General features: G+C 34.3%; 1 long non-coding RNA gene across 1 annotated transcript in view; it reads left to right on the forward strand.

Moving 5' to 3' along the window:
- The window catches only part of LOC138812330 (uncharacterized), a 53,409-nt gene extending 28,650 nt beyond the window's left edge, over nt 1–24,759 (forward strand). The window contains exon 4 of the long non-coding RNA XR_011367588.1: nt 24,515–24,759. This is a non-coding gene — a long non-coding RNA (uncharacterized lncRNA). The remainder of the gene's footprint in view (nt 1–24,514) is intronic.
- The last annotated feature ends 1,246 nt before the right edge of the window (nt 24,760–26,005 follow it).

A 26,005-nucleotide genomic window follows, 5' to 3' on the forward strand; every position in this document is an offset into this window, starting at 1 on the left:
ACTTAGGTCTTGGTGTCTATGATTTTTTATCCTCTCATTCCTAACATTAATGATAGGTCAGAATGCATTTTTGGGTATAGGAAAGGTAACATATTTATGTGGGGTCAAAGGTGATTTTTATATCAGTCTTGCTTTAACAGCATTTTAAAGTAGTAACTTTCTCTCAAAATGTTAGGTACAAAAAGCAATCAAAATACTTCGAATGGTAAACAACTTAGTTGAGCTGCAATGTGAAAATGATTGGTCCATAAGACCTGCAGTCTGTTTCCATCAGGAATTGGGGAGGTCATTCTTTCAGTAAGACAGTGTTAAACAGAAATATGGTCCCCAGGCATTGCAGTGTTGAGTAAAGGGATAAAATATGATTTTTACTATTTTGAGCTAGAAATCAAGAATGTAATACTTTAGCAGTTCCTTTCACCAAGGAGGTATGCATTGATTATTAACTTTGACTTTTCATATTACAGTTCCCTATTTTCTAACAAAGATAAAGTGAAATATTGTGAAACTGAAAACAATAATTCTGGGAAATTTTCCTAGAATTTGTAGACTAAGTGCTGATATTTTAGTCATAAAATAGAATGAGGTTAATTGATACAGTGGGACATGATCCTCAGGTTAACACTTACCATGTGTGCAATGTTGTACTAGTAACTCCAACTCTGAAGACTTCAATATTATTAACTGAGAATTAAAAATGTAAGGAGTTCCACTTTATGCAATTATTGTGAGGATTAAATTATATACCATAGGTAAAGTACTTGGAAAAACAATCAATTAGCATTTGACACATTCTACCTTTTATTTTATCATGTTGTGAATTCTAACATTTTTACTGTGATTTAATATGTGCAATGTAATGTATTGATATTCATTGCATTGATCACTTTTCTGTCACTATGAGGAAAATACCTACAAAGAAAACTTCTGAGGAAGAAAATATTATATTGACTCATGGTTTAAGAGAACAGGGTTTAAGATCAAATGTCTCCATTGTTTTTAATTATATTTTTATTATCTTAACTAGGTATACACGGGAATTTCCATTCAATAAATGAGTTTTTAAGTTTGGATCTTTATATAACTTTTCCCTACCCTTCCAAACCTCACCCCACTTTAATATTTTCTATTTTCATATTATTTGCATTGAATATAATGTCTTCACTCTTACTCCATAACTCTCTTTATTCCTTCCCTTTGTCTTCCCCTCACATCTTCCAGGTGATAGTTTCCTGGTATTCATTTTGTTGGATTAAAAGTTCAATTTTATAAGATACTACTACACCTTTTAAATACTGCTCTGAAAAATGAAAGCTTTGGTTAATACTGTTGTTTAACTTGCATAAAATTCTGGCTTCCAAATATGCGACAGAACATGGGTCCTTTGTGTGTCTGATTCTGACTTCGTTTACTTAGCATATTTTTAGATCTATCCATTTCTTTGCAAATAATGTAACAGTCCTCATAATGGATGCATGCAATCCAATTGTGTATATATGACACACTTTCTCCAACCATCCCTCCGCCAAATGGCATCTTGGCTGTTTCCATAACTTGGCTGTGGTGAATAGAGCAGTAATGAACAAGGTTGTGAAAGTGATTTTACAGTAACCTTTTCTAAGAATTCATCAATATTTTTCTGTGAGCAATCCTCTAGCCAGTTTTTCAGAATAAGCACATCCTTCCTTTCATCTCCATCACAACGTATTGCAAGTCCTCAAAAACACACTATCCCATACATGTCTCAATAAGCTAAAACCACACTATGCCCATATTTTTTCAATATATTTTTAATACATAAATTTAGTGAGAACCTTCTATGTACTTTCGTAATGTGCGAATGAGAGACATAACAAGAGTAAAAGTAAGAAATATTCATTTTAATTAGCTATTATCATATTTAAAATCTTTTTCAGCTCTAACTCATAGCCTCACTTACTATTATTTTAATCTTTATTTGATTACTTCATCTATCCCCTAAATTATAATAGGTGAGTTAAATACATACAAAAAGTGTGGTTTGATTTTGACACTCATGTGTGAGGATGCACAATATGGGCAAATAGATGGATTAGAATTAATAGAAATTATCCATTTTGTTAGAGATGGTTTTTCCAAACTGATTCATATTTCATTCAACAAAAAGAAACGTGTAACAATTCCCTTTGTTTTGCTCCTTATTAACTTTTGTTTCCATTTTATTTTATAATGGATGATTTCATATATGTACTGTAGATACAAAAATATGTTAAACTATTTCTATCCATATGTATTGATATATATACATAAATACATATATTACACAGGTTACAACGATAATTTTTAACTTCTGTAACTATACAATTTACTAAATTATTAAAAACATCGACGGCTCATGCCTAGACTCCTGGTTACTCGGGAGGCTGAGATCTGATGAACATGGTTTAAACCCATCCTGGGCATGAAAGTCCATTAACCTCTTATCTCCAAACAACCAACAGAAAATAAGAACTGGAACTGTGGTTTAAAGTAATAGAGTGGTAGCCTTGAGAGAAAAAGCTCAGGGACATAACCCGGCTCTTAGTTCAAGAACTACAATCTACACAAAAATTCTATTTAATTTACACCTGTGTAAGTAGAGTATTTCCATAACCCAAATGCATATCCATGCTCATTTGCAAGGTAACTCTGTTTTGTGTGAAGAACCACTAAACATTATCACTAAAGTAGCATTGGAAAGTGGGTTCATTCTATCTCTCTAATGGATTTTTCTCCACTCAAATACTCAAGTGTTACAATTATTCCAATTATTAAAATCATAGCTTTTTTCTTTAATATCCCTAATATTACAGTATCTTGTGCCCACTAAATGGGTGTTCTTACCACTTTGTCATGTGTCCTGCCCTAAATTATCCTGATAATTTTTTCAGATAGAAACTGGCTTCCTACATGTGTATGATCTTGGTCTCAGTCCACTTTATGTTATTCTTCCTGGAATTTAGAATAACAAGTGCATGGTGTTATGTACAGATTTTTCTGTCTAGTCTGGGCCTTAGCCAATGTTCTCACAACAGTGCACTCCCATGTAGTCAGGATTTTCATAAGCTTGTCATAGATGATTTTTAAAAAATCTTTGCATTTCCTGCAGGTTCTTGAGTACTGAATTAATTTGTGTTTTCTTGTCTTGTTTTGTTTCATTTGAATGTATGTGTTGAGTTGTTCCTAACTTTACTTTTTGTTTCTTTCCCTGATGTTCTTACCTAACGTGCTGAGAAACGAATTCTTCTTTCTCAAGATAGTCAGGGTGAACGTTATTTATTCCAAAGCAATTTCAGTAACATTTAAACACCTTCATATCTATGAATGGTATAAAAATGCTAAGCGCTGAGAAGGGTGTTTTTACTTTCACGGTACTCTTTGCCATACACAGATCATGAAATATATGAAGATAATATAACTACGGATGCATGCCAGGAGGAGAAAAACCTATTATTAATTTTTTGACAGAGGCTTCCCTTCTAGTGAAAGAAATATATTATTTGATGCAGGATTTCTCAAAATCATATTGCTAGGAAGAACCTAAACAATCATCTAATACTATAGACTTGAGAGTGATGAAGACTTCCTGAATAATTTACTTTTGGGTCAATTAAAAGCAAGCTTCCAAAAAGAAAGTAGATTTTAGAGAAACATGATGAATTTTATGTAAATAGGTCCTTAGCTGATTTTGTTAATTTGTGAACTAATACAGGGTAATAAAGTACAGCAAGGTAAAAAAGAACTTCACATTGAAATGCTCATTTGTGTGTGTGTGTGTGTGTGTGTGTGTGTGTGTGTGTGTGTGTGTGTGTGTGTGTGTGTGTGTTCATGCGCATGGGAGTATGCAAACACACATGTGCATGTGCTCATGCATGCATTCATCATTCTTGAGGCTTGATAGTGCCTGGGAACTATTCCTCAGCTTCTGTGCCCAAGGATAGTGGTCTACCCCTTCAACCACTTCTGTTTCTTTTGTTTGTTTGTTTAGATAATCACTTGTATTTTCATGCTTGGACTTGCTTTGAACAGTGGTCATGAGATTTCAGACTTCCGTGTAGCTAGTTAAGTGTATTCAGCCTCTGAGTAGCTAGTTAAAATTCTGCCTGTCCTCTATGCTTCACTGCTCTTTTATTCATTTCCTGAGGTAATCACAAGCCTAAGTCATATATATGTCTAATTGCTTTAAAAATGCTGTTACTGCTTGGCACCATGGGCTCCTATCTGTACTCTTAACTACTTAGGAGGCTTGAGAACAGAACCCAGGCCAAAAGTTTAGTGGAATTCCTTCTCAATCTATAGCTGGGTGAATTGGAACATTTCCACCATCCTTCACTATCTAATTACTACGATGGAAAGGACTGTGGATCCAGGCCAATCAAGGTAGCAGGCTGGACAAGTTGATGTTCATCTCGGATGCCATTGATGATGGGAAGGCTAAAAGCACAGATCAGGTCCAAGTTCTTGTGGCAAGGAAACCCCTATACTAAAATGAGCCACTGATATGATGCCAGCCTAGCAAGAAAAATATACCCCAAGTTGAAATACCCACAATTTCCCACAACCAAAATAAATATATACATGAACATTCAAAAAACTGTTCTTTGCTCTAATATCAGCTTTATCTGACTATCATATGATGTGACAGAATAGTTTCTTCATTAAACTTATGATAATTTAAAAAGACCTAAAATATTCTTTCTCCCTTATTAAGTGCAAATGAATGGCAAATTCCCTCATTTCTTACATATTGGACTACCACTATAAATTAATCTTATGTTTATTATTAATAGTAATATATTCTGATTTATTACTTTACTTTGTAACAATTTTTAAACTTTTGGCTTTTCTGCTGAAGTTGAAGTAATTAAATAATATCATCAAATATATTCCTTGGGTATTTATGGCAGTTTTTTACAAAGTTTTTAACCAATGGCTTCTACGAATTCTTAATTGGTATATCATTTGGGTTATTTTTAATTTCAATTTAATTTTATTTTAATGGTAATGTACACAGAGGTTACAGTTACCTAAATAAGGTAAAGTATTGAGTACATTTAATAGGGAAGGAACATTGTAATGCCTTCCATTGAATTTTGTATACTCAAAACAAGAAATACTGATGCTTTTTTTGTTGCTATTGATCCATGGGTACTTCTGCTTTCTTTGTTAATGCATTTTTATTATAAAATCGATATACAGAGGGTTTACACTTAATTGAGTCAACTAAAGAGCACACTTCATTTTATTTTCTAAATTTCAAATTTTGGGCTTAAATGATTTCGTTTCTTTAGGGTAATTCATTTTTTTCAGAGTTGTAGGATTAGTTAATTTATTTTTGCATGATTTTTACACATGTAAATTATTCAGACACATGTATTTTTCTTTTATAATATTTAACATGACTATTTAAACAATTTTTTCTTAATTTTTATATGGTTAATGATTTTAAATAAATTTATTTTCTTATAGTTATAAACATATTTGTCCAGGTAACAAATCCTTACTGTATTTTCAAGAAGCACATACTTTATTAAGAAATGCTTCATTACTTGGCCACTTTTTGGAAATAGTTTTACTTGAATTAAAAAAAAAAAGTTTGAGCTAGGCATTGTGATTTGTGGCATCCATTTTCTAGCTATGGTGGGTAGTGTAAATAGGGTTTGTAATTCGAGAGATACTGAGAAACTCTGACCTTATTATAAAACTATTCAGAATGAAATGAATAGATATATAGCCCTCGCTACTGTTATATAGGGCACCTCGCTATCATATTCTAAATCTTGAGTTAAAACACCAGTAACATCAATCTTTTGTCAAAATAAAAGGACATTTGTTTCAAAATGCTTATTTTTTAAACTTATTTGCAAATATTCTCATGTCTTCTATTAATTTTTAATTTACTTAATCTATTAAAATCCAAGTATATTATGACTATTTTATTTCTACTAAACTTTTAAATAGTATGAGTAATATTATGATTTCATATATTAACATACTTTTAGTATTTGTGATAATTTCCTCTGTTTAATATGATAATATGAATATTCCAAATGTGTGTATGTGTGTGTTTATGTGGTTTTTGTGTGTGTTTGCTTTGTGTGTACTTTGTAATGTTTGGGAGATCACACCATTGCTTCACACATGCTAGGCCAATGTTTTACCATTGAGCTATACTGCCTAGTTATAATCCAAATAGTGTTGCAAATCATGACATTGAAAATTTCATTCCTAGTATGTTTTTTCAAAATTATATATGATACAATGTGATCCTTATTCTATCCATGCTAGCAATTTTTATTGTTATATAGAATATTCCCACTACCTTTCCACTTCCAAAGTCTTGTGTTTGTTATTGATAAATGTTTTACTTTGCTTCTTTTCTCTCTTCATTCTTTTTCCCTTTAGAGTTTAGCTAATTTTTCTCTTATTTCTTTGCGAATTAATTATCATATTCCTATTAAATTTCCTTACATTGTAACAGGTATATACAATGCTTTATTTTCTATTTTCTTTTTTCCCATTTTCACTGACTTTTGGTCCAAACTATTAGATGGATTAAAAAGAAACTTGACTCAGGACACTTTACTTTTCTCCTTTTCTTCTCTGAAGTCTTTCTGTTTTTTGAAACACCATAGCAATGACATATAGCTCCTATGTGTTCCATCATTATTTCCCCTCTCACTCTCCTCTGTTGTACAGCTCAAGTTGTTATCATTCAGTTTGATGATGCTACAGCATTATCTAAGTCTTAACTCATTCCTAAATTAATTTTAGTTGTTTCCAGTATTCACTAAAGACATTTCTCTATGTATAATATCTGGGGTATTGTGTTTTTACAAGGTACAAAATATGAGTGACTATCAAACATCTAGATATCTCTGTAGAATATTGGTCCACCTGCTCAATAAACTCGTATGTAAATTCAAGGAATACAGGTCAGTCAGAACAATCTTGTAAAATTGTGTAGCTTCAGCCTTCATACTAACTTTGAATCGTATTACCATGTTTAGTAGTGAAGACTAAATAGTTCTACTATAAGAGCAGATACATAGAAGAATGTAACAGAGTTGTCAAAAATAAATTCTTAGTTTTATGATCAATAGATTTTGAAAACTATCCTATGACTTTATGAAAAAAAATAAAATCTTAAATGGGTGTATTGACACTATTGTCTCTCGAGATTTAAAGAATGATCTTAGACTACTACCTCAATCCTTTTTTGTTTTGTTTTGTTTTTTTGACATTCATGGGGCTTGAACTCTGGGCTTAAGCGCTGTCTGTGTTCTTCTGCTCAATGTGAGTGCCCTACGGCTTGAGTTACAACACCAGATCTGGTTTTCTAGAGGTTTATAGGATATAAGAGTATCATGGACGTTCCTTCCCGGCCTGGCAGGGTTACAGATATGAGCCTACTTCCATCCTTATACAAAAATTTAATATAAAAAATGATTATCAAACTAAATGTGAGATGTGAAAACCTATAATGCATAAATGTAAAAGGTTTCTAAAATTTTGACATGGAATGCATTAGTGGCTAATGAAAAGCAAAAATAATCTGGATTATATCAAGTGATAGCTTTTCATAATTCAAAGGACACTATAACCGAAGTGAAAACGTATCCAAGAGATACAGGAAACATATTTGTTAATGCTACAATGTTAATGCTACAATATTACTGAATCTTAAGTATTTTTATATCTTCTAATTCTATATAAATTTTTCCCGAATAAGGTATTTCTTTAAAGAACATATGTAAATTGATAGTCAATAGGAGGAGCAAATGAAATAAGTTCCTCTTTAGTATCTAAGAATAAATCAAAAGAAAACTCACTAGTATGACCATAAAATAAAAAGATTACACAAAATATAGTAGTGCAATTATGGAGAAATTGATATACTCCACATAGCAAATCAATTTGTACAATACTACAATCATTATATCAAGCAAGTTTTCAAAAGGTCAAAGAAAATTTACAGGATATATTTATTACACTTCTATGTATATATTAAAGAGAAGTAAAAAACTTGTTTGGACAGGGAATATAGCTCATTGACAGTACACTTGAATAATATGTGTTAGAACCTGGAAATAATCCCCAAAAACAAATTTGAAAAGACACACTATAGAGGATGTATGCTGGACAAATTCCTGTAAGTGAATTTTATATCTATTTTAATGTCTGTTCTAAAATTTATGGCATTTCTATTTGAAGAAATGCAAGTTTGTGAAAATTAGGCTTGGAAAACCTATTATTGTACAATTTACTTCCAAAGCACTACAATGTATACAATAAAAGGAGATTATATATTGCATGTGAACTTCATGTCAGCAAAAAGGAAAACTATTGTTAAAAATACTTCACACAAATTGCAGAATACCTAAAAAGATGTTTTCATTGTTGGCTAAAAAGTCTTTGTAAACTACAGCGTTTAAAACAACGATGTGATTTCTGTGTTTTTTGAGTTTTTTGGTCGTTTTTTTTGAGTTTATACAGAGATAACTCAATCAAAAAGTGTATATGATAACTGTAATATCTAGGAATTATGCATCACTTATAAGTAATTGATAACCTTTTCTGGAAGAAACTTTTAGCAAATGACAAATGACCCAAATCTATGCATCTGCATTCTAAGAAAGTCATATGTTACTTCTTCAATCCAATTGTATTCTCTACTTTGCTAGGAAAAAAATTATTATCAAGGTAAGAACCAATAGCAATGAAAAGAATAAAAATACATAATCATCTTGACTTATTTGTGAAAATAACAAATGAAATAAAACAATTTCACTTAAGCAACTCCAATATTAGTACATATAAAGATGTTCCTGAATACCAATATCCATTGAATTTTTGGAATTTTAATTTCGACCAACATATAAAAACTAGAACAAGAAAACAAATATAGTCTTAGAGCAAATCAGCCTTCGACTAATTTTTTTAATTGTTTTGTAATTACTAAAGTATTGATACACTGGGAAGGGATGTGAAGGGTAAACAAAGGAGGAGGCTGCAGTGCTTGATAAGAAATGTACTTATCTTGCCCATGTAATTGGAACCCGTGTGTACAGTATGTTCACAATAAAAAATAAATTTTTTTAAAAAAAGTGAGGAAAAGGAAAAAAAGAAAAAGAAAAGAAAAAAAAGAATTGATACCATTAAGAAAATGATTTTTTCCTATGGAAATCAATTTAAAATGTTTATTACTTATTATAACTCAAATAGCAAACAAGAGTATTTTTATACAATCATTACAAATATCATTTTAATACTATAATAAAATAGAATAAAAGACCAGTCCCAATATATTATCATTATTCTTAATTCCTAATCATTACCTAAATACCTTAAACTGAATAGTCATGTCTTTAACATAAACATAAATATTCTATAGGTTTTACTTAACATTTTCCAGGGGAATGTATTCATGTTTCTAAGGAATGTTCACAGCAGTTAAAAGGTGCTTTTTTGAAATTAATGTGAGGCACAGAGGTAACTCCTGTTTTTAGTGGTTAAATGGAGATAAGAATTGAACAAGTATTTTTTTTTGCGGGATGGAGGGGTCCAGTCGTGGGGCCTGAACTCTGGCCTGGGCGCTGTCCCTCAGCTCTTCAGCTCAAGGCCAGAGCTCGATCACTTGAGCCACATCGCCACTTCCAGCTTTTTTCTTTTTGCTTATGCCGTGCTGAGGAATATAATCCATGGCCTCATGCATGCAAGGCAAGCGCTCTACCACTAAGCCACCTTCCCAGTCCCCTAAAAAGTACTTTCCTGTCTGGGCTAGTTTCAAACACAATTCTAAGATCTCATTACCCAGAATCGCTCAAATTATAGGCGTGAGTCACTTGGTTTGATGTATTTTTTTTAATTTAATTATGTTTTAAGATTTTTGTTTCACTATAATGTACATCGTTCCACACATAAATTCAAATATATGTATTTATTTCTGATGACAAATATTCTCTAAAATGTATGTCTTTCTACATATTATATGTATATATATATATGTATATATATATTGCTGAAGACAGACTTCCTCTAAAGCTTTTATGCTACTATTTTTTGACCTTTTTCATTTCAAAGATATACAGTCTATTCTTCCAAAAGTTTCCTAGAATACAATAACTAATATTTCAATAGAATGTATAATCTATTACTTTCAAGGGAATTTTAGAGATACACATGATATTGCAGTAACATTTACAGTATATTACTTGAAATAATTCTGTTGCCACTCTTAAATATTTGTGTGTAGTGGTGGGGAGAGAAGAAACTAATTCATACTGGTTAGGAATTTGCAATAATTCCAAAATCTATTCCATAATTTGTTATAAGCACATAGTCAATCTACCTGTTAAGGTTTAGTTTTTTTGTTTCTTTATTTGTGCAGATTTTTAATATGGATGCATGCACAGTGGCAACATTAAAAATATTAATCCAGATTTTGTGGATGATTTATATTTCTCTTGGGTAAACTAATGAGCTCCAAGAAAATGTCCATAAGGTGCCTTTCAATTCTAATATCACTGTTTGTCTTAAAATGCTTTAAATTCTACACACTTTAATGTGGACACAGGGTCATATTGTGGAACTTTTCTCCGCAGAGAGTGAGCACTACCCTATTGCTTAACATGGACAATGTACCTTCATACATAGACTGGGCATGTGCAAAGAAGAAGTGGTAGTTGAAAAATTTTCTTAGCAGTTTTTACAGATGAAATGTAAATAGAGCAACTACGAACTCAAAAGGAATGTGCAAAGAAGACAAGGGCACAAAGTAGAATGTGCCAAGAAATGCTGAAGTATATTTTCAAATAATGTGCTCAGGTGTGAGGGTGTGTTCAAAGTACAGATTCAGACAATGTACTTGGATATCTTGGGGGGGGGGACTGCTTTAACCTATTCTGGGATAAATGTACAAGTACAAGCCGCTAACTCTGACTCTAATCAGACACAATATCATCAACTAGGGATAAATTCCAACTGCAAAGTAAGAAAAAAAAGGCTTATCACAGTTGGTGTTCAGGTTGAAGCAATGGCAATCACATAACTTTTCTTACAAATCTTCCATTGTTTTGGAGCATTAAAGTAGGAAAAAGCCAAGTAATTATTTTGCATGTACCTAAATTAAATGAGATGTATTCTATTGGTCTCTCTTTAACTTGAAAGTTATAGATTATGTCTTTTTATACTCTATCTTTGGACAATGATCTGCTGTCAGTTGTTTTCTTCTCGTCCCCTTCTTTTGCCCTTCCACTTACATAATTGTTATTTAAAGAGACATACTTAAGCTTGCATTTCTAAATTCTTCAAAATTATCTGAACTACTTTATACTTCTGGCAGCCTCCTATATCTTTCTCAAGGGACATATTTTTGACACTACCATATTTATCTTCTGATATTGGATATCTTCCTGCCTAATTAAGTGCAAGATATACATGAGACTCATCCAGATTTCTCAAAACTCCTACCACCATAAAATCCTATCTTACTTAGAAATCATGCTTTTAGAATGTCTGGGGAAGTGGCATCTCTCATTTTTGAATGACCCTAAGTGATAATTACATGCCGTCATGTTTTAAACCAATATGCGACTCAGTAGATGAACTAAGTGACAAAATGTGGTTTATGTATGCACGGTGGAATTCTTTTTTTTTTTAATATTATTTTATTTTATTTCAGAACATACTGTACAGAGGGGCTACAATTACATGGGCAGGATAATGCATATATTTCTTACCAAGCATTGCAGCCTCCTCCTTTGTTTACCCTTCACCTCCCTTCCCAGCCTCCCCCCTCCCCCCACCCAATTATACCCCCCTCCCCCCCCGACATTGTAAAGCTGGTTTTGACATGACATTTTGTACTTCTCATTGTTGCAACAGGTCCACCTGAATCCTTAAACGACTTGTTTGGCCCCATCTCCTCCACATGTTATACTGACATCAAATATAGTGAAACCAGGGGTTACACTGTGGGGGAGGGACATACAAAGCAACAAAGAAATAATCTTATAAATGCGTTAGAAACATATGCATGAAAGAAACGAGAACATTAAAATACATATTTAAGGGTTCATTTTCCTAACATCACATTATCTGACCTTTTCCGCTTGACTCATACCTATACTAGATATTGCAAATAAGGGAAACCATGGGACCTATGCTTCTTTGGGCCTGGCTTACTTCACTTAATATAATTTTTTCCAAGCCTTTCCATTTCCTAACAAATGGGGAAATGTCATTCTTTCTGATGGAGGCATAGAATTCCATTGTGTATATATACCACATTTTCTTGATCCATTCATCTACTGAGGGGCATCTGGGTTGGTTCCATATCTTAGCTATGGTAAATAATGCTGCAATAAACATAGTTGTGCTGGTAGCTTTAGTGTGGTCTTGTTTGTAAACATTTGGGTAAATGCCCAAAAGTGGGATTGCTGGATCATAGGGGAGATCTATGTGAAGTCTTTTGAGGAACCTCCATACTGCTTTCCAAAGTGGTTGAACAAGTTTACATTCCCACCAACAATGGAATTCTATACTTCAAATTCATACGGAAATGGAAAGACTTGGAAAAATCCTACAAAGTAAAATAAACAAGACACAAAGAAATAGATTCCGTTGTTTCCTCATTTGTAATAAGTAGGAAATGTCTAGGATAGTGCTAGCAGTTGAGCAGAATTGCTCAATAACTATGTATGTATGACCATATAAGATGATGATGAGCAAAATGGACTCCTGGATATGGGAACAGAATTTTCTGTTTGTGGTTGTTGTTTTTAATGTACTATGTGATTCCTTTTTTCTTTTGTGTTTTCCCTTTGGTTTATCCCTGTTATATTTGATTTCAATATCCTGTGTATTGTATATACATTTATCTTAATTTAGCAAGGGAAGAGGAACAATGAAATGGCAAGACAAAGAACAAAGGGCAAACCAATGCAATAGCAATACTCACAAAACAACATGTTGGAAATTTACATTAAACTTATGTGGTGTATTGGGGTAAAGGAAAAGTGTGAGAAAAATGAGGGAGGGGTAAAAAAAGTAGCACATATTATGTATTCACTACCTTATAATTACTGCAACCCCTTCTATATATCACCTTGACAATAAAATTAAATTAAAATTGAGCTGTATAAAATATAATTTCACTGTATTGGTATAGTAATTTTATTCTAAGTGTATTACCTTTTAAAGAAATGAACATTTTGGCTGCTAATTTGATTTAATTATCCCTTTATGAGAGGGTCATCAACTTGAATATTATCAAACAATACAATATTTTTAGAATATACTTGTCATTATTTTGGAAAAAAATTGTTTTAGTATTGTCTCATACTAAAACAGAAAAAGTTCAATTCTATGGAAACACTTAACTTTTCAAACTTAATAATTGTTAGGAGGACAGAATATATGTGTTCTTCAACATTCCTATTATTACTAGCTATTCATATTCAAATTCTGAACATGCCACACTAGAGACATTCAAAACAGTACCTGTTTGCATTTTATTTAATTCTGTAATAAGTGCAGTTTTCAATGAGGCGTTACATATTTAAATTCAACAGAAAAAATAACCACAGTCTGGTAGAAGTTAAAACGATGAAGTATCTATATTAATTCCTCTAGAGTAAACATTTGTTTATCAAGTAAGCCATTATTTAGATAACCATCAATCCCAAGATTTTATGCCATAAAGTCATCCTAGCTCAACAATTTCCAACTTGTAATGTGCACGTTAAAATTCCTTAAATTCACAACATGACTAGCATATAAGTATTGTGAAAAATACTACACTACTGCTAATGTGATGCCCTTCGTACACTAAACACTACACTAAACTTTGCTGCATCATTTTCCACCCAGTGTTACCCTTGAGATCAGAACACTTGCAAATATTATTTATAATTACATATTTTATCTATCATAGATAATCAGGAGATCTGAATGTCTGAATATTAAGATCTGAAGATTCTGGTTCAAATCCCACCCAGGAAGGACGGTTCCTTAGATGCTTACTTCCAATAAACTGGTCACGAAAAGCCTGACACAAGTGGCACTGAGGTTCAAGTGGTAGAGCAGTAGCCTTGAGCAAAAACAGTCTCAGGAACAGTGCCCAGGCCTAGAAGTTAAGCCCTAGGACAAACCAAATAACAAAAACAAAATAAAAACAAACCCTAACCGTAGCATTTTTCTCATTGTATACAGAGGTACATAATTAAGGAAATTTCTTCCTGTGTTATGTATTGGTAGAAAAAAAAAAAGATGTCACGCAATTACTCTCTTCATACCATGTTACACCAAAGTCTCAAAAAGTTGCTCTTTTGGTAAATTTATAAATTAATAGTATCAATTTGTTGACAACTTTATCTAGATTATTCACATTATCATGTTACTTATGAACTGTTGAAATTAACTGTTAACTAACTACTAATTATACCTTACTTGAAATAATATTTTAGGCAAATAGAATGCCATAATAATTTGTGAATTTGTAAATTAAATCTCTACTTAAAAACAATTTTATACGATCCTATAGAATATTAAATTACAAACAAAAATATTTATTTTAAATCTAAATTCTTATTTAGCCAGGTCTACAAAGTCCTACATTAAATGAACTTTCCTATTTCTCTAGGCTTAAGCTTTTGTAATCCAACATTTCTTTAGAATCTAACAGAATGATGGTTGCTTTTTCAAATTCTTGGTTGGGAATCATGAGCTCTTTTGCATCTAGTAATATTCTGTAATGAAGGCGACATTTAAACACAACTGTAATATTCTGTAATGAAGGCGGCATTTAAACACAACTGAGGATTATATGAGTTGCGTTTCAATAGGAAATTTGACTTCTCAAAATATATTGACAAAATTAGCCCAAATTTCCAACTGTGTATTCCTTTCTGGCTTATTTTTTATTCCTCTTTTGTTTGTTTTATTGAGACAAATTATACTACCTAGTCCACTGAAAGTATCACTACGTCATTCCACTCTCTAATCACCTGTCTTATTCTGAGTGCTAGAATTCCTGGCTTGTATCACATTGTCCTACAATAGTTTTCTTTTTTTATTTAATCTAGATACAGACTAGCAATTCTGAATTTCTCCAATAATATTTTCCGTTAGACTGATGGCTCAGATTGTTCATGTACTATTTTCAAAGATGTTCTAACATTTGAAACAGGATATGAACCTTTTCAGATGCTGTGAAGGGGTCTCTGATTCATTCCTCCCCGGATCTGATCCCTTTATTAATGATGAGTTGACTTTCTTACTATCTTTGTTCTCACCTATGTAATATTCTCAAGCTTTTTGGGGAAATTTCACTTGAGGACTTTCTAATATTAAAAATTATCACTTGATTTTATTCTTACTAAGGATATATTTTCTAACTTTTCTACATAATCTGACAGTTGTTCCATATGTTTGTTAGAACATATAAGTGCCTCTGTGTGTATGTGCGTGTTTGTATGTATATAAGTATGCAAAAACCTCAAGCTCTTCTTCAGCACTCTTGCTCATAACTAGTATTCCATCACTTGAGACATTCTTCTAATGCATCTTTTGGCCGGTTAATTATAGTGTCTCAAAGACTGTTTTGCCCAAGCTGGATGCAAACTGAACTTCCCAGACTCCTTTACATTCTTAAGTTTTATTTCTCCATGGGTATCAACTTTTGAACTACAACCATTTTTGTGAGTGTAAAATCTAATCTGTTTCACAGATTTGTATCTCGAGTTCATATAAAGACAGATGACTATACACATTACTTATGCTGAGTATACACTGTTAGAAATGTGATCCTAAGCAGGTTTCAAGTGGTTCACACTGGTAATCCTAGCTAATTAGGAGGCTGAGATCTGAGGATTGCAGTTCAAATCCAGTATGAGTAGAAAAGTTTCTGAGGCATTTATCTCTAATTAACCAACAGAAACCTGGAAGTGGTGTGGGGCTCAAAGGTAGAGAAAAAGTTTTGAGCTGAACAATAGAGGGACAGGGCCCAGGCCTAGATTTCAGGCCCCACTACCATCAAAAAAAAAAAAAAAGAAAGAAAAGAAAAAAAAAAGAAATGTGATCTTAGCCACTAGTTCATTGCTAGTATAATTCCTGTGCACTCGACATGGCCTTTTTTCCAGTTAAGTCCATGGTCTTATATATGAATTGCTTGGAACCAGAATTATTCTTCCATTCTACTTTTTACAAATTTGAATGATTAGCTATAATGATTTAGAGCTATTAGAAGAAAGAGAGTGGTCTCATCCTTCATGTTCCACTTAGTAGTAATGCTTTCTCTATGTCACTCCCATAGATCTGCATACTGGCCATGGCTTTATTATTTCAAAATTGTCTTATTTGCAGAGTCTTCTATAGTGTATAGAACCATTTTACTTAAATACAGAATTTCTCTTCTCCTATTCCTATTGTTTCTCCTTCTGTTACCTTATGTACACTTGGGTAATACTACACAACACAAACACTGAAAAAATTTTTCTGAGAACCTTCTTCCCACTTAAAATAGGTCTTTTTTTAAAATTTAATTTAATTTTATTTGAGAAGATACTGTACAGAGGAGTTACAATTACATGGGGAGGATAATGCGTACATTTCTTACCAAGCATTGCAGCCTCCTATTTTGTTTACTCTTCACATCCCTTCCCAGCCTCCCCCCTCCCCCCAATCCCAATCCTTCTCCTTCCCCAACTTCCACCTCGCCCCCCGCACCGACGTTGTCAAGCTCGTTTTGGACATGACAACTTGTACTTCTCATTGTTGCAACAGGTCCACCTGTATCCTTAAACAACTGGTTTTTCCCCATCTCCTCCACAAGTTATACTGACATCAAATGTAGTGAAAGCAGGGGATATACTGTGGGGGAGGGACATACAAAGCAACAAAGAGATAATCTTATAAATGCGTTAGAAACACATGCATGAAAGAAAAAAACATTAAAATACATATCTAAGGGTTCATTTTCCTGACATCACATTATCTGACCTTTTCCGCTTGACTCATACATATACTAGATATTACAAATAAGGGAAACCATGGGACCTATGTTTCTTTGGGCCTGGCTTACTTCACTTAATATAATTTTTTCCAAGTTTTTCCATTTCCTAACAAATGGGGCAATATCATTCTTTCTGATGGAGGCATAGAATTCCATTGTGTATATATACCACATTTTCTTGATCCATTCATCTATTGAGGGGCATCTGGATTGGTTCCATATCTTAGCTATGGTAAATAATGCTGCAATAAACATAGTTGTGCTGGTAGCTTTAGTGTGGTCTTGTTTGTAAACATTTGGGTAAATGCCCAAAAGTGGGATTGCTGGGTCATAAGGGAATTCCATGTGAAGTCTTTTGAGGAACCTCCATACTGCTTTCCAAAGTGGTTGAACAAGTTTACATTCAAACCAAGAATGAAGTAAGGTTCCATTCTGTCCACATCCCCTCCAGCATCTGTTGTTGTTAGAGTTCTTGATTTTTGCCGTTCTAATGGGAGTGAAGTGATATCTCAATGTTGTTTTGATTTGCATTTCTTTTATGGCTGGGGATGTTGAACATTTCTTCATGTGTCTATTGGCCATCCTTCTTTCTTCTTCAGAGAAGTTTCTCTTTAAGTCTTTCACCCACTTATTTATTGGGCAGTTGTTTCTTTGCGGATTTGTTGTTGGGGGGTTTAATTTTTTGAGTTCCAAGTATATTTTAGATATGAGACCCTTGTCCGTTGTATGGCTAATAAATATCTTCTCCCAATCCGTGGGCTTTCTATTGATCTTGCTAGCTATGTCATTTGCCCTGCAGAAGCTCTGCAACTTTATGCAATTCCATTTGTCCAACCTTTCTTTGATTTGTTGTGTTTCCGGGTCTCTATTCAGAAAATTTCCACCTGAGCCAAGGAGACCTAGGGTTTCTATCACCCTCACCTAGGAGAAAATAAAAATAAGAGCATTGTAGTATAAGAAACAAATTATATTAAAAGATGCCAATATAAACTATCATGAACAACACACACCTAGTATTTGTTTCTCATACCTGTAACACTAACTATAGCAAGGATTATATATGTGAGCCCGAGGCACCAAGCAGTTCATCATTTCAAAAATGTCTATTTGAAGACAGGTGCCAGTGTCTCATGCCTATAATCCCAGCTACTCACGAGGCTTAGATCTGAGTATCACAGTTCAAAGCCAGTCCCCATAAGACTCTTATCTCCAATTTGCAACTCAAAAACCAGAAGTGGCCTGTGGCTCAATTTGAGCACAGAGGCACAGGGAAAGTGCCCAGGCCCTGAGTTCACCCCACAACTGACTCAAAAAATAAATAAACTTTTTAATGGCTGAATTTCTTGTGAATTAAAATGACAGGTGTGTTATACAATTCTATAGACTACAACAGATTTCGTTATATTTGCAGTTAGAAAAAGCAACAGCACCTAACTAAAGGATTTTTTTTTCATAAACTGGGGCAGACTGGTCTTTAATTAGAGGAAATTGCTGGACTCATATATAGTTTTTTTTGGTTGGTTTTTGTTTTAATTTTAGAACAGGATGAGAAACATTATTTCTGCCAATGGTCATTTGGATATGTTTAACATCATTCACAGGCCATGTAGAATTAACAGTAAAGACAAGACACAGTCAACTGGCAATAAACCTACTCGTTTTTATGCCATGTTCCAAGGGAATTGTTTAGCTTATATGTCCCTATGGCCTATAGTTTCAATTCTTGTTTTAATCAAAATACAAGTATGTTCTACCAATTCAGATTTTAGCCAGGCAATATGTAGTATTAGTGCTAAGAGTCGAGGAAAATTGTAACACAACCAGGGAAGCATAAAACCAACACTTTAGTAGCTGGACACTGAAGACTCAGGCCTATAATCCTAGCTACTCAGGAGGCTGATGATCACAGTTCAAAGACAGCAGGAGTGAGAAAATTTGTGACTCTTCTCTTCAATTAACAACCAAAAAGCCATAAAGGAAGCTGGGGCTCCAGAGGTAGAGTAGCCTTGATTAAAAAACCCAGGGGCAGCACACAATCATGATTTCAAGCTGAAGGTCAGGTACACAAATAAAAAAAAAAACATCAACAACAACAAAAAAAGAAACTGGGAGAAAGCTAAGGAAAGGTTGCCATTGTCTATAAGAAAAATATACACATGACATGAATTGTGGAATGGTAAACTCACTGTACACACCTTAGTAACAAGTACATTTAAAAAATAATCTGAGAAAACCCAAAGCCATGGGCCTTATGATGTGCATCTGCTTTCCAGAATTTCAAAGTTCCATCATCTGAGCTGGTACCTCACGGGTTGAAGCCCAGGGAGATTAGTAAATATGAGGGCAGAGATCTTTTCAGAATGTCCCACCAAATCTTTGCTTATGTTAGGCAAAAAACGAAACAAAGCAAGGAAAATAGACTTTAAGGTTAATTAGGCTGCTATTAAAGATTCAGATGTTGGTATACTTTGTGGAAGGGAAGGGAAAAATGGTTTAAATAGGGATGCAGGTGGAGCCATTCCAACACTGAGATGTACAACATTTTATGTCAAAAAATGAACTTTACAAATTTGGCGGGGGAGGTGGGGGATGGGAAGGGATAGGAAGGGGAAACAAAGGAGGAGGCAACAATGCTTCATAAGAAATGTACTCATTACCTTGCTCATGTAATTGTAACTTCTCTGTATGGTATTTTCACAATTAAAAAAATTTAAAAAAAAGATTCCAGGCAAAATTATACTGTTACATGATAAGTTAGTACATATGTTTTGTAGATACTGAACACACATGTGTCAGAAAAAATATCCATGGATTCAAAACTGGAAACACTGAAGTGTCAAATCCCACATAAATCCAAAGACATTAATTGTTGGAGATTTTAACACACCACTCTCCCCACTAGATAGATCAACTCGGCCAAAACTCAACAGAGAAACCACAGATCTAAACAGCTGCATAGATCAACTAGATTTAACAGACATTTCCCGAATATTTCACACAGCAGCATCAGAATAAACGTTCTTCTCAGCAGTACATGGAATATTTTCTAAAATAGACAACATTTTAGGCCACAAAGCAAACTTGTCCAAATTCAGAAACATTGAAGTTATACCTTGCATTCTCTCTGACCACAAGGGAATAAATTTTGAACTCAACACCAAAAGCCACCAAAGAAAGTCCGGTATCATATGGAGGGGGAACAACACACTGCTGAATCACGAGTGGGTCATGGAAGAGATTAGAAAGGAAATTGAAATGTTCATGCTATTCAACAAAAATGAGCACACAAATTACCAGCTACTCTGAAACACAGCAACGGCAGTACTCAGAGACAAGTTTATAGCTCTGAGCTCCTACATCAACAAATTGGAGAGATCTGAAACCAACAATTTAATGACACATCTAAACCTCCTTGAAAAAGAGCAGCAAGTTAAACTCCAATCCAGTAGACGGAAAGAAATAATTAAAATTAAATCAGAATTAAATGAATTAGAATAAAAAAAACTATAGAAAGAATCAACAAAACAAAGAGTTGGTTTTTCGAAAATATTAACAAAATTGACAGACCCTTAGAAATCTTATCAGAAAAAGAAGAGAATACACCCAAATTAATAAACTCAGAGATGAGAATGGAAACATCACCACGGAAACAACCAAGATTCTGAACATTATAAGGGAATATTTCTCAAAACTTTATGCTAATAAGTTTGACAACTTGACAGAAATGGACCATTTCCTAGCAAATATTGACATGACAAAACAAAACCAAGATGAGTTAAACCAGCTTAACAGGCCAATATCAAGCATTGAAATAGAAACAGAAAATAAGAGACCTCCCAGCTAAGAAAAGTCCAGGACCAGATGGTTTTCAAGCGGAATTTTACAAGGACTTCAAAGCAGAGCTCACACCAATACTCCTCCAACTCTTCAATGAAATTGAAAGAGAAAGTTCACTACCGAACACACTCTATGAAGCCATCATAACCCTCATCCCAAAACCAGGCAGGGACTCATCAAAGTAAGAGAAGTATGGACCCATTTCTTTGATGAACATTGATGCAAAACTTTTCAACAAAATTTTGGCCAATCGACTTCAACAATTCATACAAAAAATCATACACCACGATGAAACAGGATTCATTTCAGAGATGCAAAGACGGTTCAATATACGCAAATCGATTAATATTATACATCACATCAACAGGAGCAAGGATAAGAACCACATGGTTATCACAATAGATGCAGAAAAAGCATTCGACAAGACCCAACACCCCTTTATGATGAAGGTTTTGGAAAAATTAGGAATCCATGGGACATTCCTCAATACAATAAAGGTTGTATATGACAAACCTACAGCCAGCATTATACTTAATGGTGAAAAACTAAAGCCATTTCCTCTTAACTCAGGAACAAGACAAGGATGTCCACTCTCTCCACTTCTCTTCAATCTAGTAATAGAATGCCTTGCTACAGCAATAAGACAAGATGCAAACATAAAGGGGTTCCAAATAAGGAAAGAAGAAATAAAACTCTCCCTCTTTGCAGATGACATGATCTTGTATTTAAAGAATCCCATAGACTGCACTCCCAAATTTCTCAAACTGATTCAAAAATTTGGCAAAGTAGCAGGGTATAGAATTAACCCTCAAAAATCAATGTCTTTTCTCTATGCAAACAATGAGAAAAGTGTGGCTGAAATTAGGAAACTAACTCCATTTGTAATAGCCCCTCAAAAAATAAAATACCTAGGAATTAACTTAACCAAAGAATTGAAGGACCTCTATGATGAAAACTTTAAAATCTGAAAAAGGAAATCCAAACAGAACTTAGAAAATGGCAAAACATCCCATGCTCCTGGATTGGAAAGATTAACATCACGAAAATGGCATGACTTCCCAAGGTTATCTACAAATTCAATGCAATACCTATCAAAATTCCACCCTCATTCTTCAAAGAAATAGAAGAGGCAATCCAAAAATTCTCATGGAACAATAAAAGACCCCGAATAGCAAAAATGCTCCTCAATGGAAAGAACACTGCTGGAGGAATATCAATACCAAATTTCAAACTCTACTATAAAGCCATAATAATCAAAACCACTTGGTACTGGCACAAGAACAGACCTCAGGACCAATGGAATATAAATGAAAACCCAGAAATGAACCTACATGCATATAGCCAACTAATCTTTGATAAGGGAGCTAACATAATAGAATGGAAGAAAGACACCCTCTTCAGAAAATGGTGCTGGCAAAATTGATTAACTACTTGTAGAAAACTAAAACTAGATCCTTATATATCACCCTGCACCCGAATCAACTCCAAATGGATTAAAGACCTCGAAGTCAAAGCAGACACTCTGAAAACATTACAGGATGGAATAGGAGAAACCCTAGGTCTCCTTGATTCAGGCCGAAATTTTCTTAATTTAGACCCAGAAACCCAACAAATCAAAGAAAGGTTAGACAAATGGGATTGCATGAAGTTGCAGAGCTTTTGCATGGCAAAAGTCATAGCTAGTAAGATCAATAGAAAGCCCACAGATTGGAATAAGATCTTCACTAGCCATACAACGGACAAGGGTCTCATATTTAAAATATACTTGGAACTCAAAAAATTAAATCCCTCAACAACAAATCCTCAAAGAAACAACTGCCCAATAAATAAGTAGGCTAATGACTTGAAGAGAAACTTCTCTGAAGAAGAAAGAAGGATGGCCAATAGACACATGAAGAAATGCTCAGCATCCCTAGCCATAAAAAATGCAAATCAAAATAGCATTGAGATACCACCTCACCCTAGCTAGAATGGCTGTAATCAAAAACTCTAACAACAACAGATGCTGGAGGGGATGTGGACAGAATGGAACCTTACTTCACTGTTGGAGGGAGTGTAAACTTGTTCAACCACTTTGGAAAGCAGTATAGAGGTTCCTCAAAAGACTTCACATAAATCTCCCCTATGACCCAGCAATCACACTTTTGGGCATTTACCCAAATGTTTACAAACAAGACCACACTAAAGCTACCAGCACAACTATGTTTATTGCAGCATTATTTACCATAGCTAAGATATGGAAGCAACCCAGATGCCCCTTAGTAGATGAATTGATCAAGAAAATGTGGTATATATACACAATGGAATTCTATGCCTCCATCAGAAAGAATGACATTTCCCCATTTGTTAGGAAATGGAAAAACTTGGAAAAAATTATATTAAGTGAAGTAAGCCAAGCCCAAAGAAACAAACGTCCCATGGTTTCCATAATTTGCAATATCTAGTATATGTATGAGTCAAGCAGGAAAGGTCAGATAATGTAATGTTAGGAAAATGAACCCTTAGATAAGTATTTAAATGTTTTTTTTCTTTCATGCATTTGATTCTAACTCATTTACAAATTATTTCTTTGTAGCTTTGTATGTCCCTCCCCCACAATACAACCCCTGATTTCACTATGTTTGATGTCGGTATAATTTGTGGAGGAGATGGGGACAAATATGTTGGTTAAGGATACAGGTGGACCCGATGCAACTATGAGAAGTACAAGTTGTCATGTCAAAAACGAACTTTATAACTTTGGTGTGTGGGGGGCGGGTTTGGGTGGGGGGGCGTGCAGAGGCTGGGAAGCGATGTGAAGGTTCAACAAAGGAGGAGGCAGCAATGCTTGATAAGAGATGTACTCATTATCTTGCCCACGTAATTGTAACCCCTCTGTAGAATATGTTTACAAAAAATTAAAATTAAAATTAAAGAAAAAAGAAACACTGAAGTGTAAGGTATATTAATTAGGTAAGTTTCATTAGGTAGCCATCGAAATGAACACCACATGGTATTCAGTCAGGTAAAGTAGTTTATTTACCTAACTGCTGCCCATGCCATACATGGCAGAGCGGCATGTAAAAAAAGGTGGAGCAACCTAACCTAGTGTCAGGACATATCTAGGCCAAGGATTGGATGAGAAGTGTTACCAGAGGCTGACCAGGTTGTGACTTAGCAGGAGGGGGAGGTGGCTATCTCCAGGTGTGTCAGATACCTAGTTAACACATAAAGGGTGGAAACAGCCAAGAAATGGGGGGGGGTGTCTGCATAGGGTCTGCACGCTGGGGCAGACCTAATACCAAATACAGGTAGTTCCTCTGGCATGTGACTTCTGACTCCATTCTCTATCACTTTCTTTCTTTCTTTCTTTCTTTCTTTCTTTCTTTCTTTCTTTCTTTCTTTCTTTCTTTCTTTCTTTCTTTCTTTCTTCCTTCCTTCCTTCCTTCCTTCCTTTCTTCCTTCCTTCCTTTCTTTTCTTTCTCCTTCCCTCCCTCCCTCTCTCTATCTCTCCTCTCTTTCAATCAACCTCCCACTCTCCTCTACCTCAGTATTCTCAACTCTCAAATAATGAACACTTGCTGAGTTGAACTCACAGGCTGGGAAGAACAGCTCAATTGGCAAATGTGAAATTTAATTTAATATTTCCTCACACCTCTACCACAGGTCACTGGAATCAAATTGTGAACACTTAGCAGCATGGCATTTCAAGCCTTTTGGAAGAGGAAAGCAAGCAAATACATTGCATTCTGTGAGGTCCACCCAGGGAAGATGAGGCAGAGTCCTTCCTCCTCTTGGCTAAATCCCAGCCCAGTTTCTGGATCAGGAGAGGTGACTGCCTCCAAGTGAACCAGGGATCTATATGACACAGGTACTGAGCAGCAACTTAGCCTCTTGTGGTGCTGAGATGAATGGCATGATTCAACATGATCCACTGTTTTGTTGAGATTGATACTTCCTAAATTTTTGGTATATATATATATATATATATATATGTATATATATATATTTATATATATATTTATATATATATATTTATATACTAAGTGACATGTAAATAAAATAAAATGAATAAATTACAATGAATAAATTTAACGAACTGATACCATTTGCAAATAATTATTGTACCTTAATAAATTAATGTCTTAAAGTATCCAATGCTATATCACACTTACATGGATGTTGATCTTCTTCAGCGTTTTAATTTAATTTATTTATTTTATTTATTTTTTTTTTGGGTCCAGTCGTTGAGTCTGATCTCTGGGCATGGTCGCTGTCCCTCAGCTCTTCAGCTCAAGGCTAGCACTCTACCACTTGAGCCACAGTACCAATTCCGGCTTTTTTTCCTGCTTATGTTGTGCTGAGGAATCAAACCGATGGCCTCATGCATGCAAGGCAAGCGCTCTACCACTGAACCACCTTCCCAGCCCCTTCAGCTTTTTTATGATATTGTTTTTTTTTCTTTGTTGTTCAGATGAAAAAGCCTGCAAATAAATATACTTGTCTGACGTTCCTTTCTTTAGAAAATGAAAGGCAGTTTCATAATCTGGCTCTTTATGTGTCATCAAAATAATTTTTTTATAATTTCAAGTATATATTGTCTTAGACTTAGATCTCACTCATTTTCTTCTAAAAATACCTATGGGAAGGAGAAAATGAAGGATCATTCTGTTACTTTGGGAGCTTCTGTTCTTAAACACTGCAATAAATATTATGAATATCAACCTCTGAAACTATTCAGAAAGATGACTTGAAAGTTAACTTTCTACACACGCATGCTAGTCCCTCATCTAAATCACAGAATTTAAAATAAATAACATTTTAGCTGGGAGCCAGTGACTCATGCCTGTAATCCCAGATACTCAGGAACTGAGATCTGAGGATGGTAGTTCAAATCTAGCCCTAGCAGGAAATCTGTGACACTCTTACCTCCAATTAACCACCAGAAAACCAGAAGCGTCACTGTGGCTCAAGTAGTACAGTACTAGCCTTGATCTAAAGAGCTTAGGGACAGCACCCAGGCCTGGAGTTCAAGCCCCATAACCAAGAAAAATAAAAAAGGATAAAAAAGGGGGAAAGCAATTTTAACGCTATTATGCACATATGCACAAAAATTGTCTAGAAATAAAATTATAACAGCCCCAGGACTGGCAAAAA

Source organism: Dipodomys merriami, unplaced genomic scaffold, assembly GCF_024711535.1.
Source record: "Dipodomys merriami isolate MVZ:Mamm:240054 unplaced genomic scaffold, mDipMer1.0.p SCAF_562, whole genome shotgun sequence".
NCBI lineage: Eukaryota > Metazoa > Chordata > Mammalia > Rodentia > Heteromyidae > Dipodomys > Dipodomys merriami.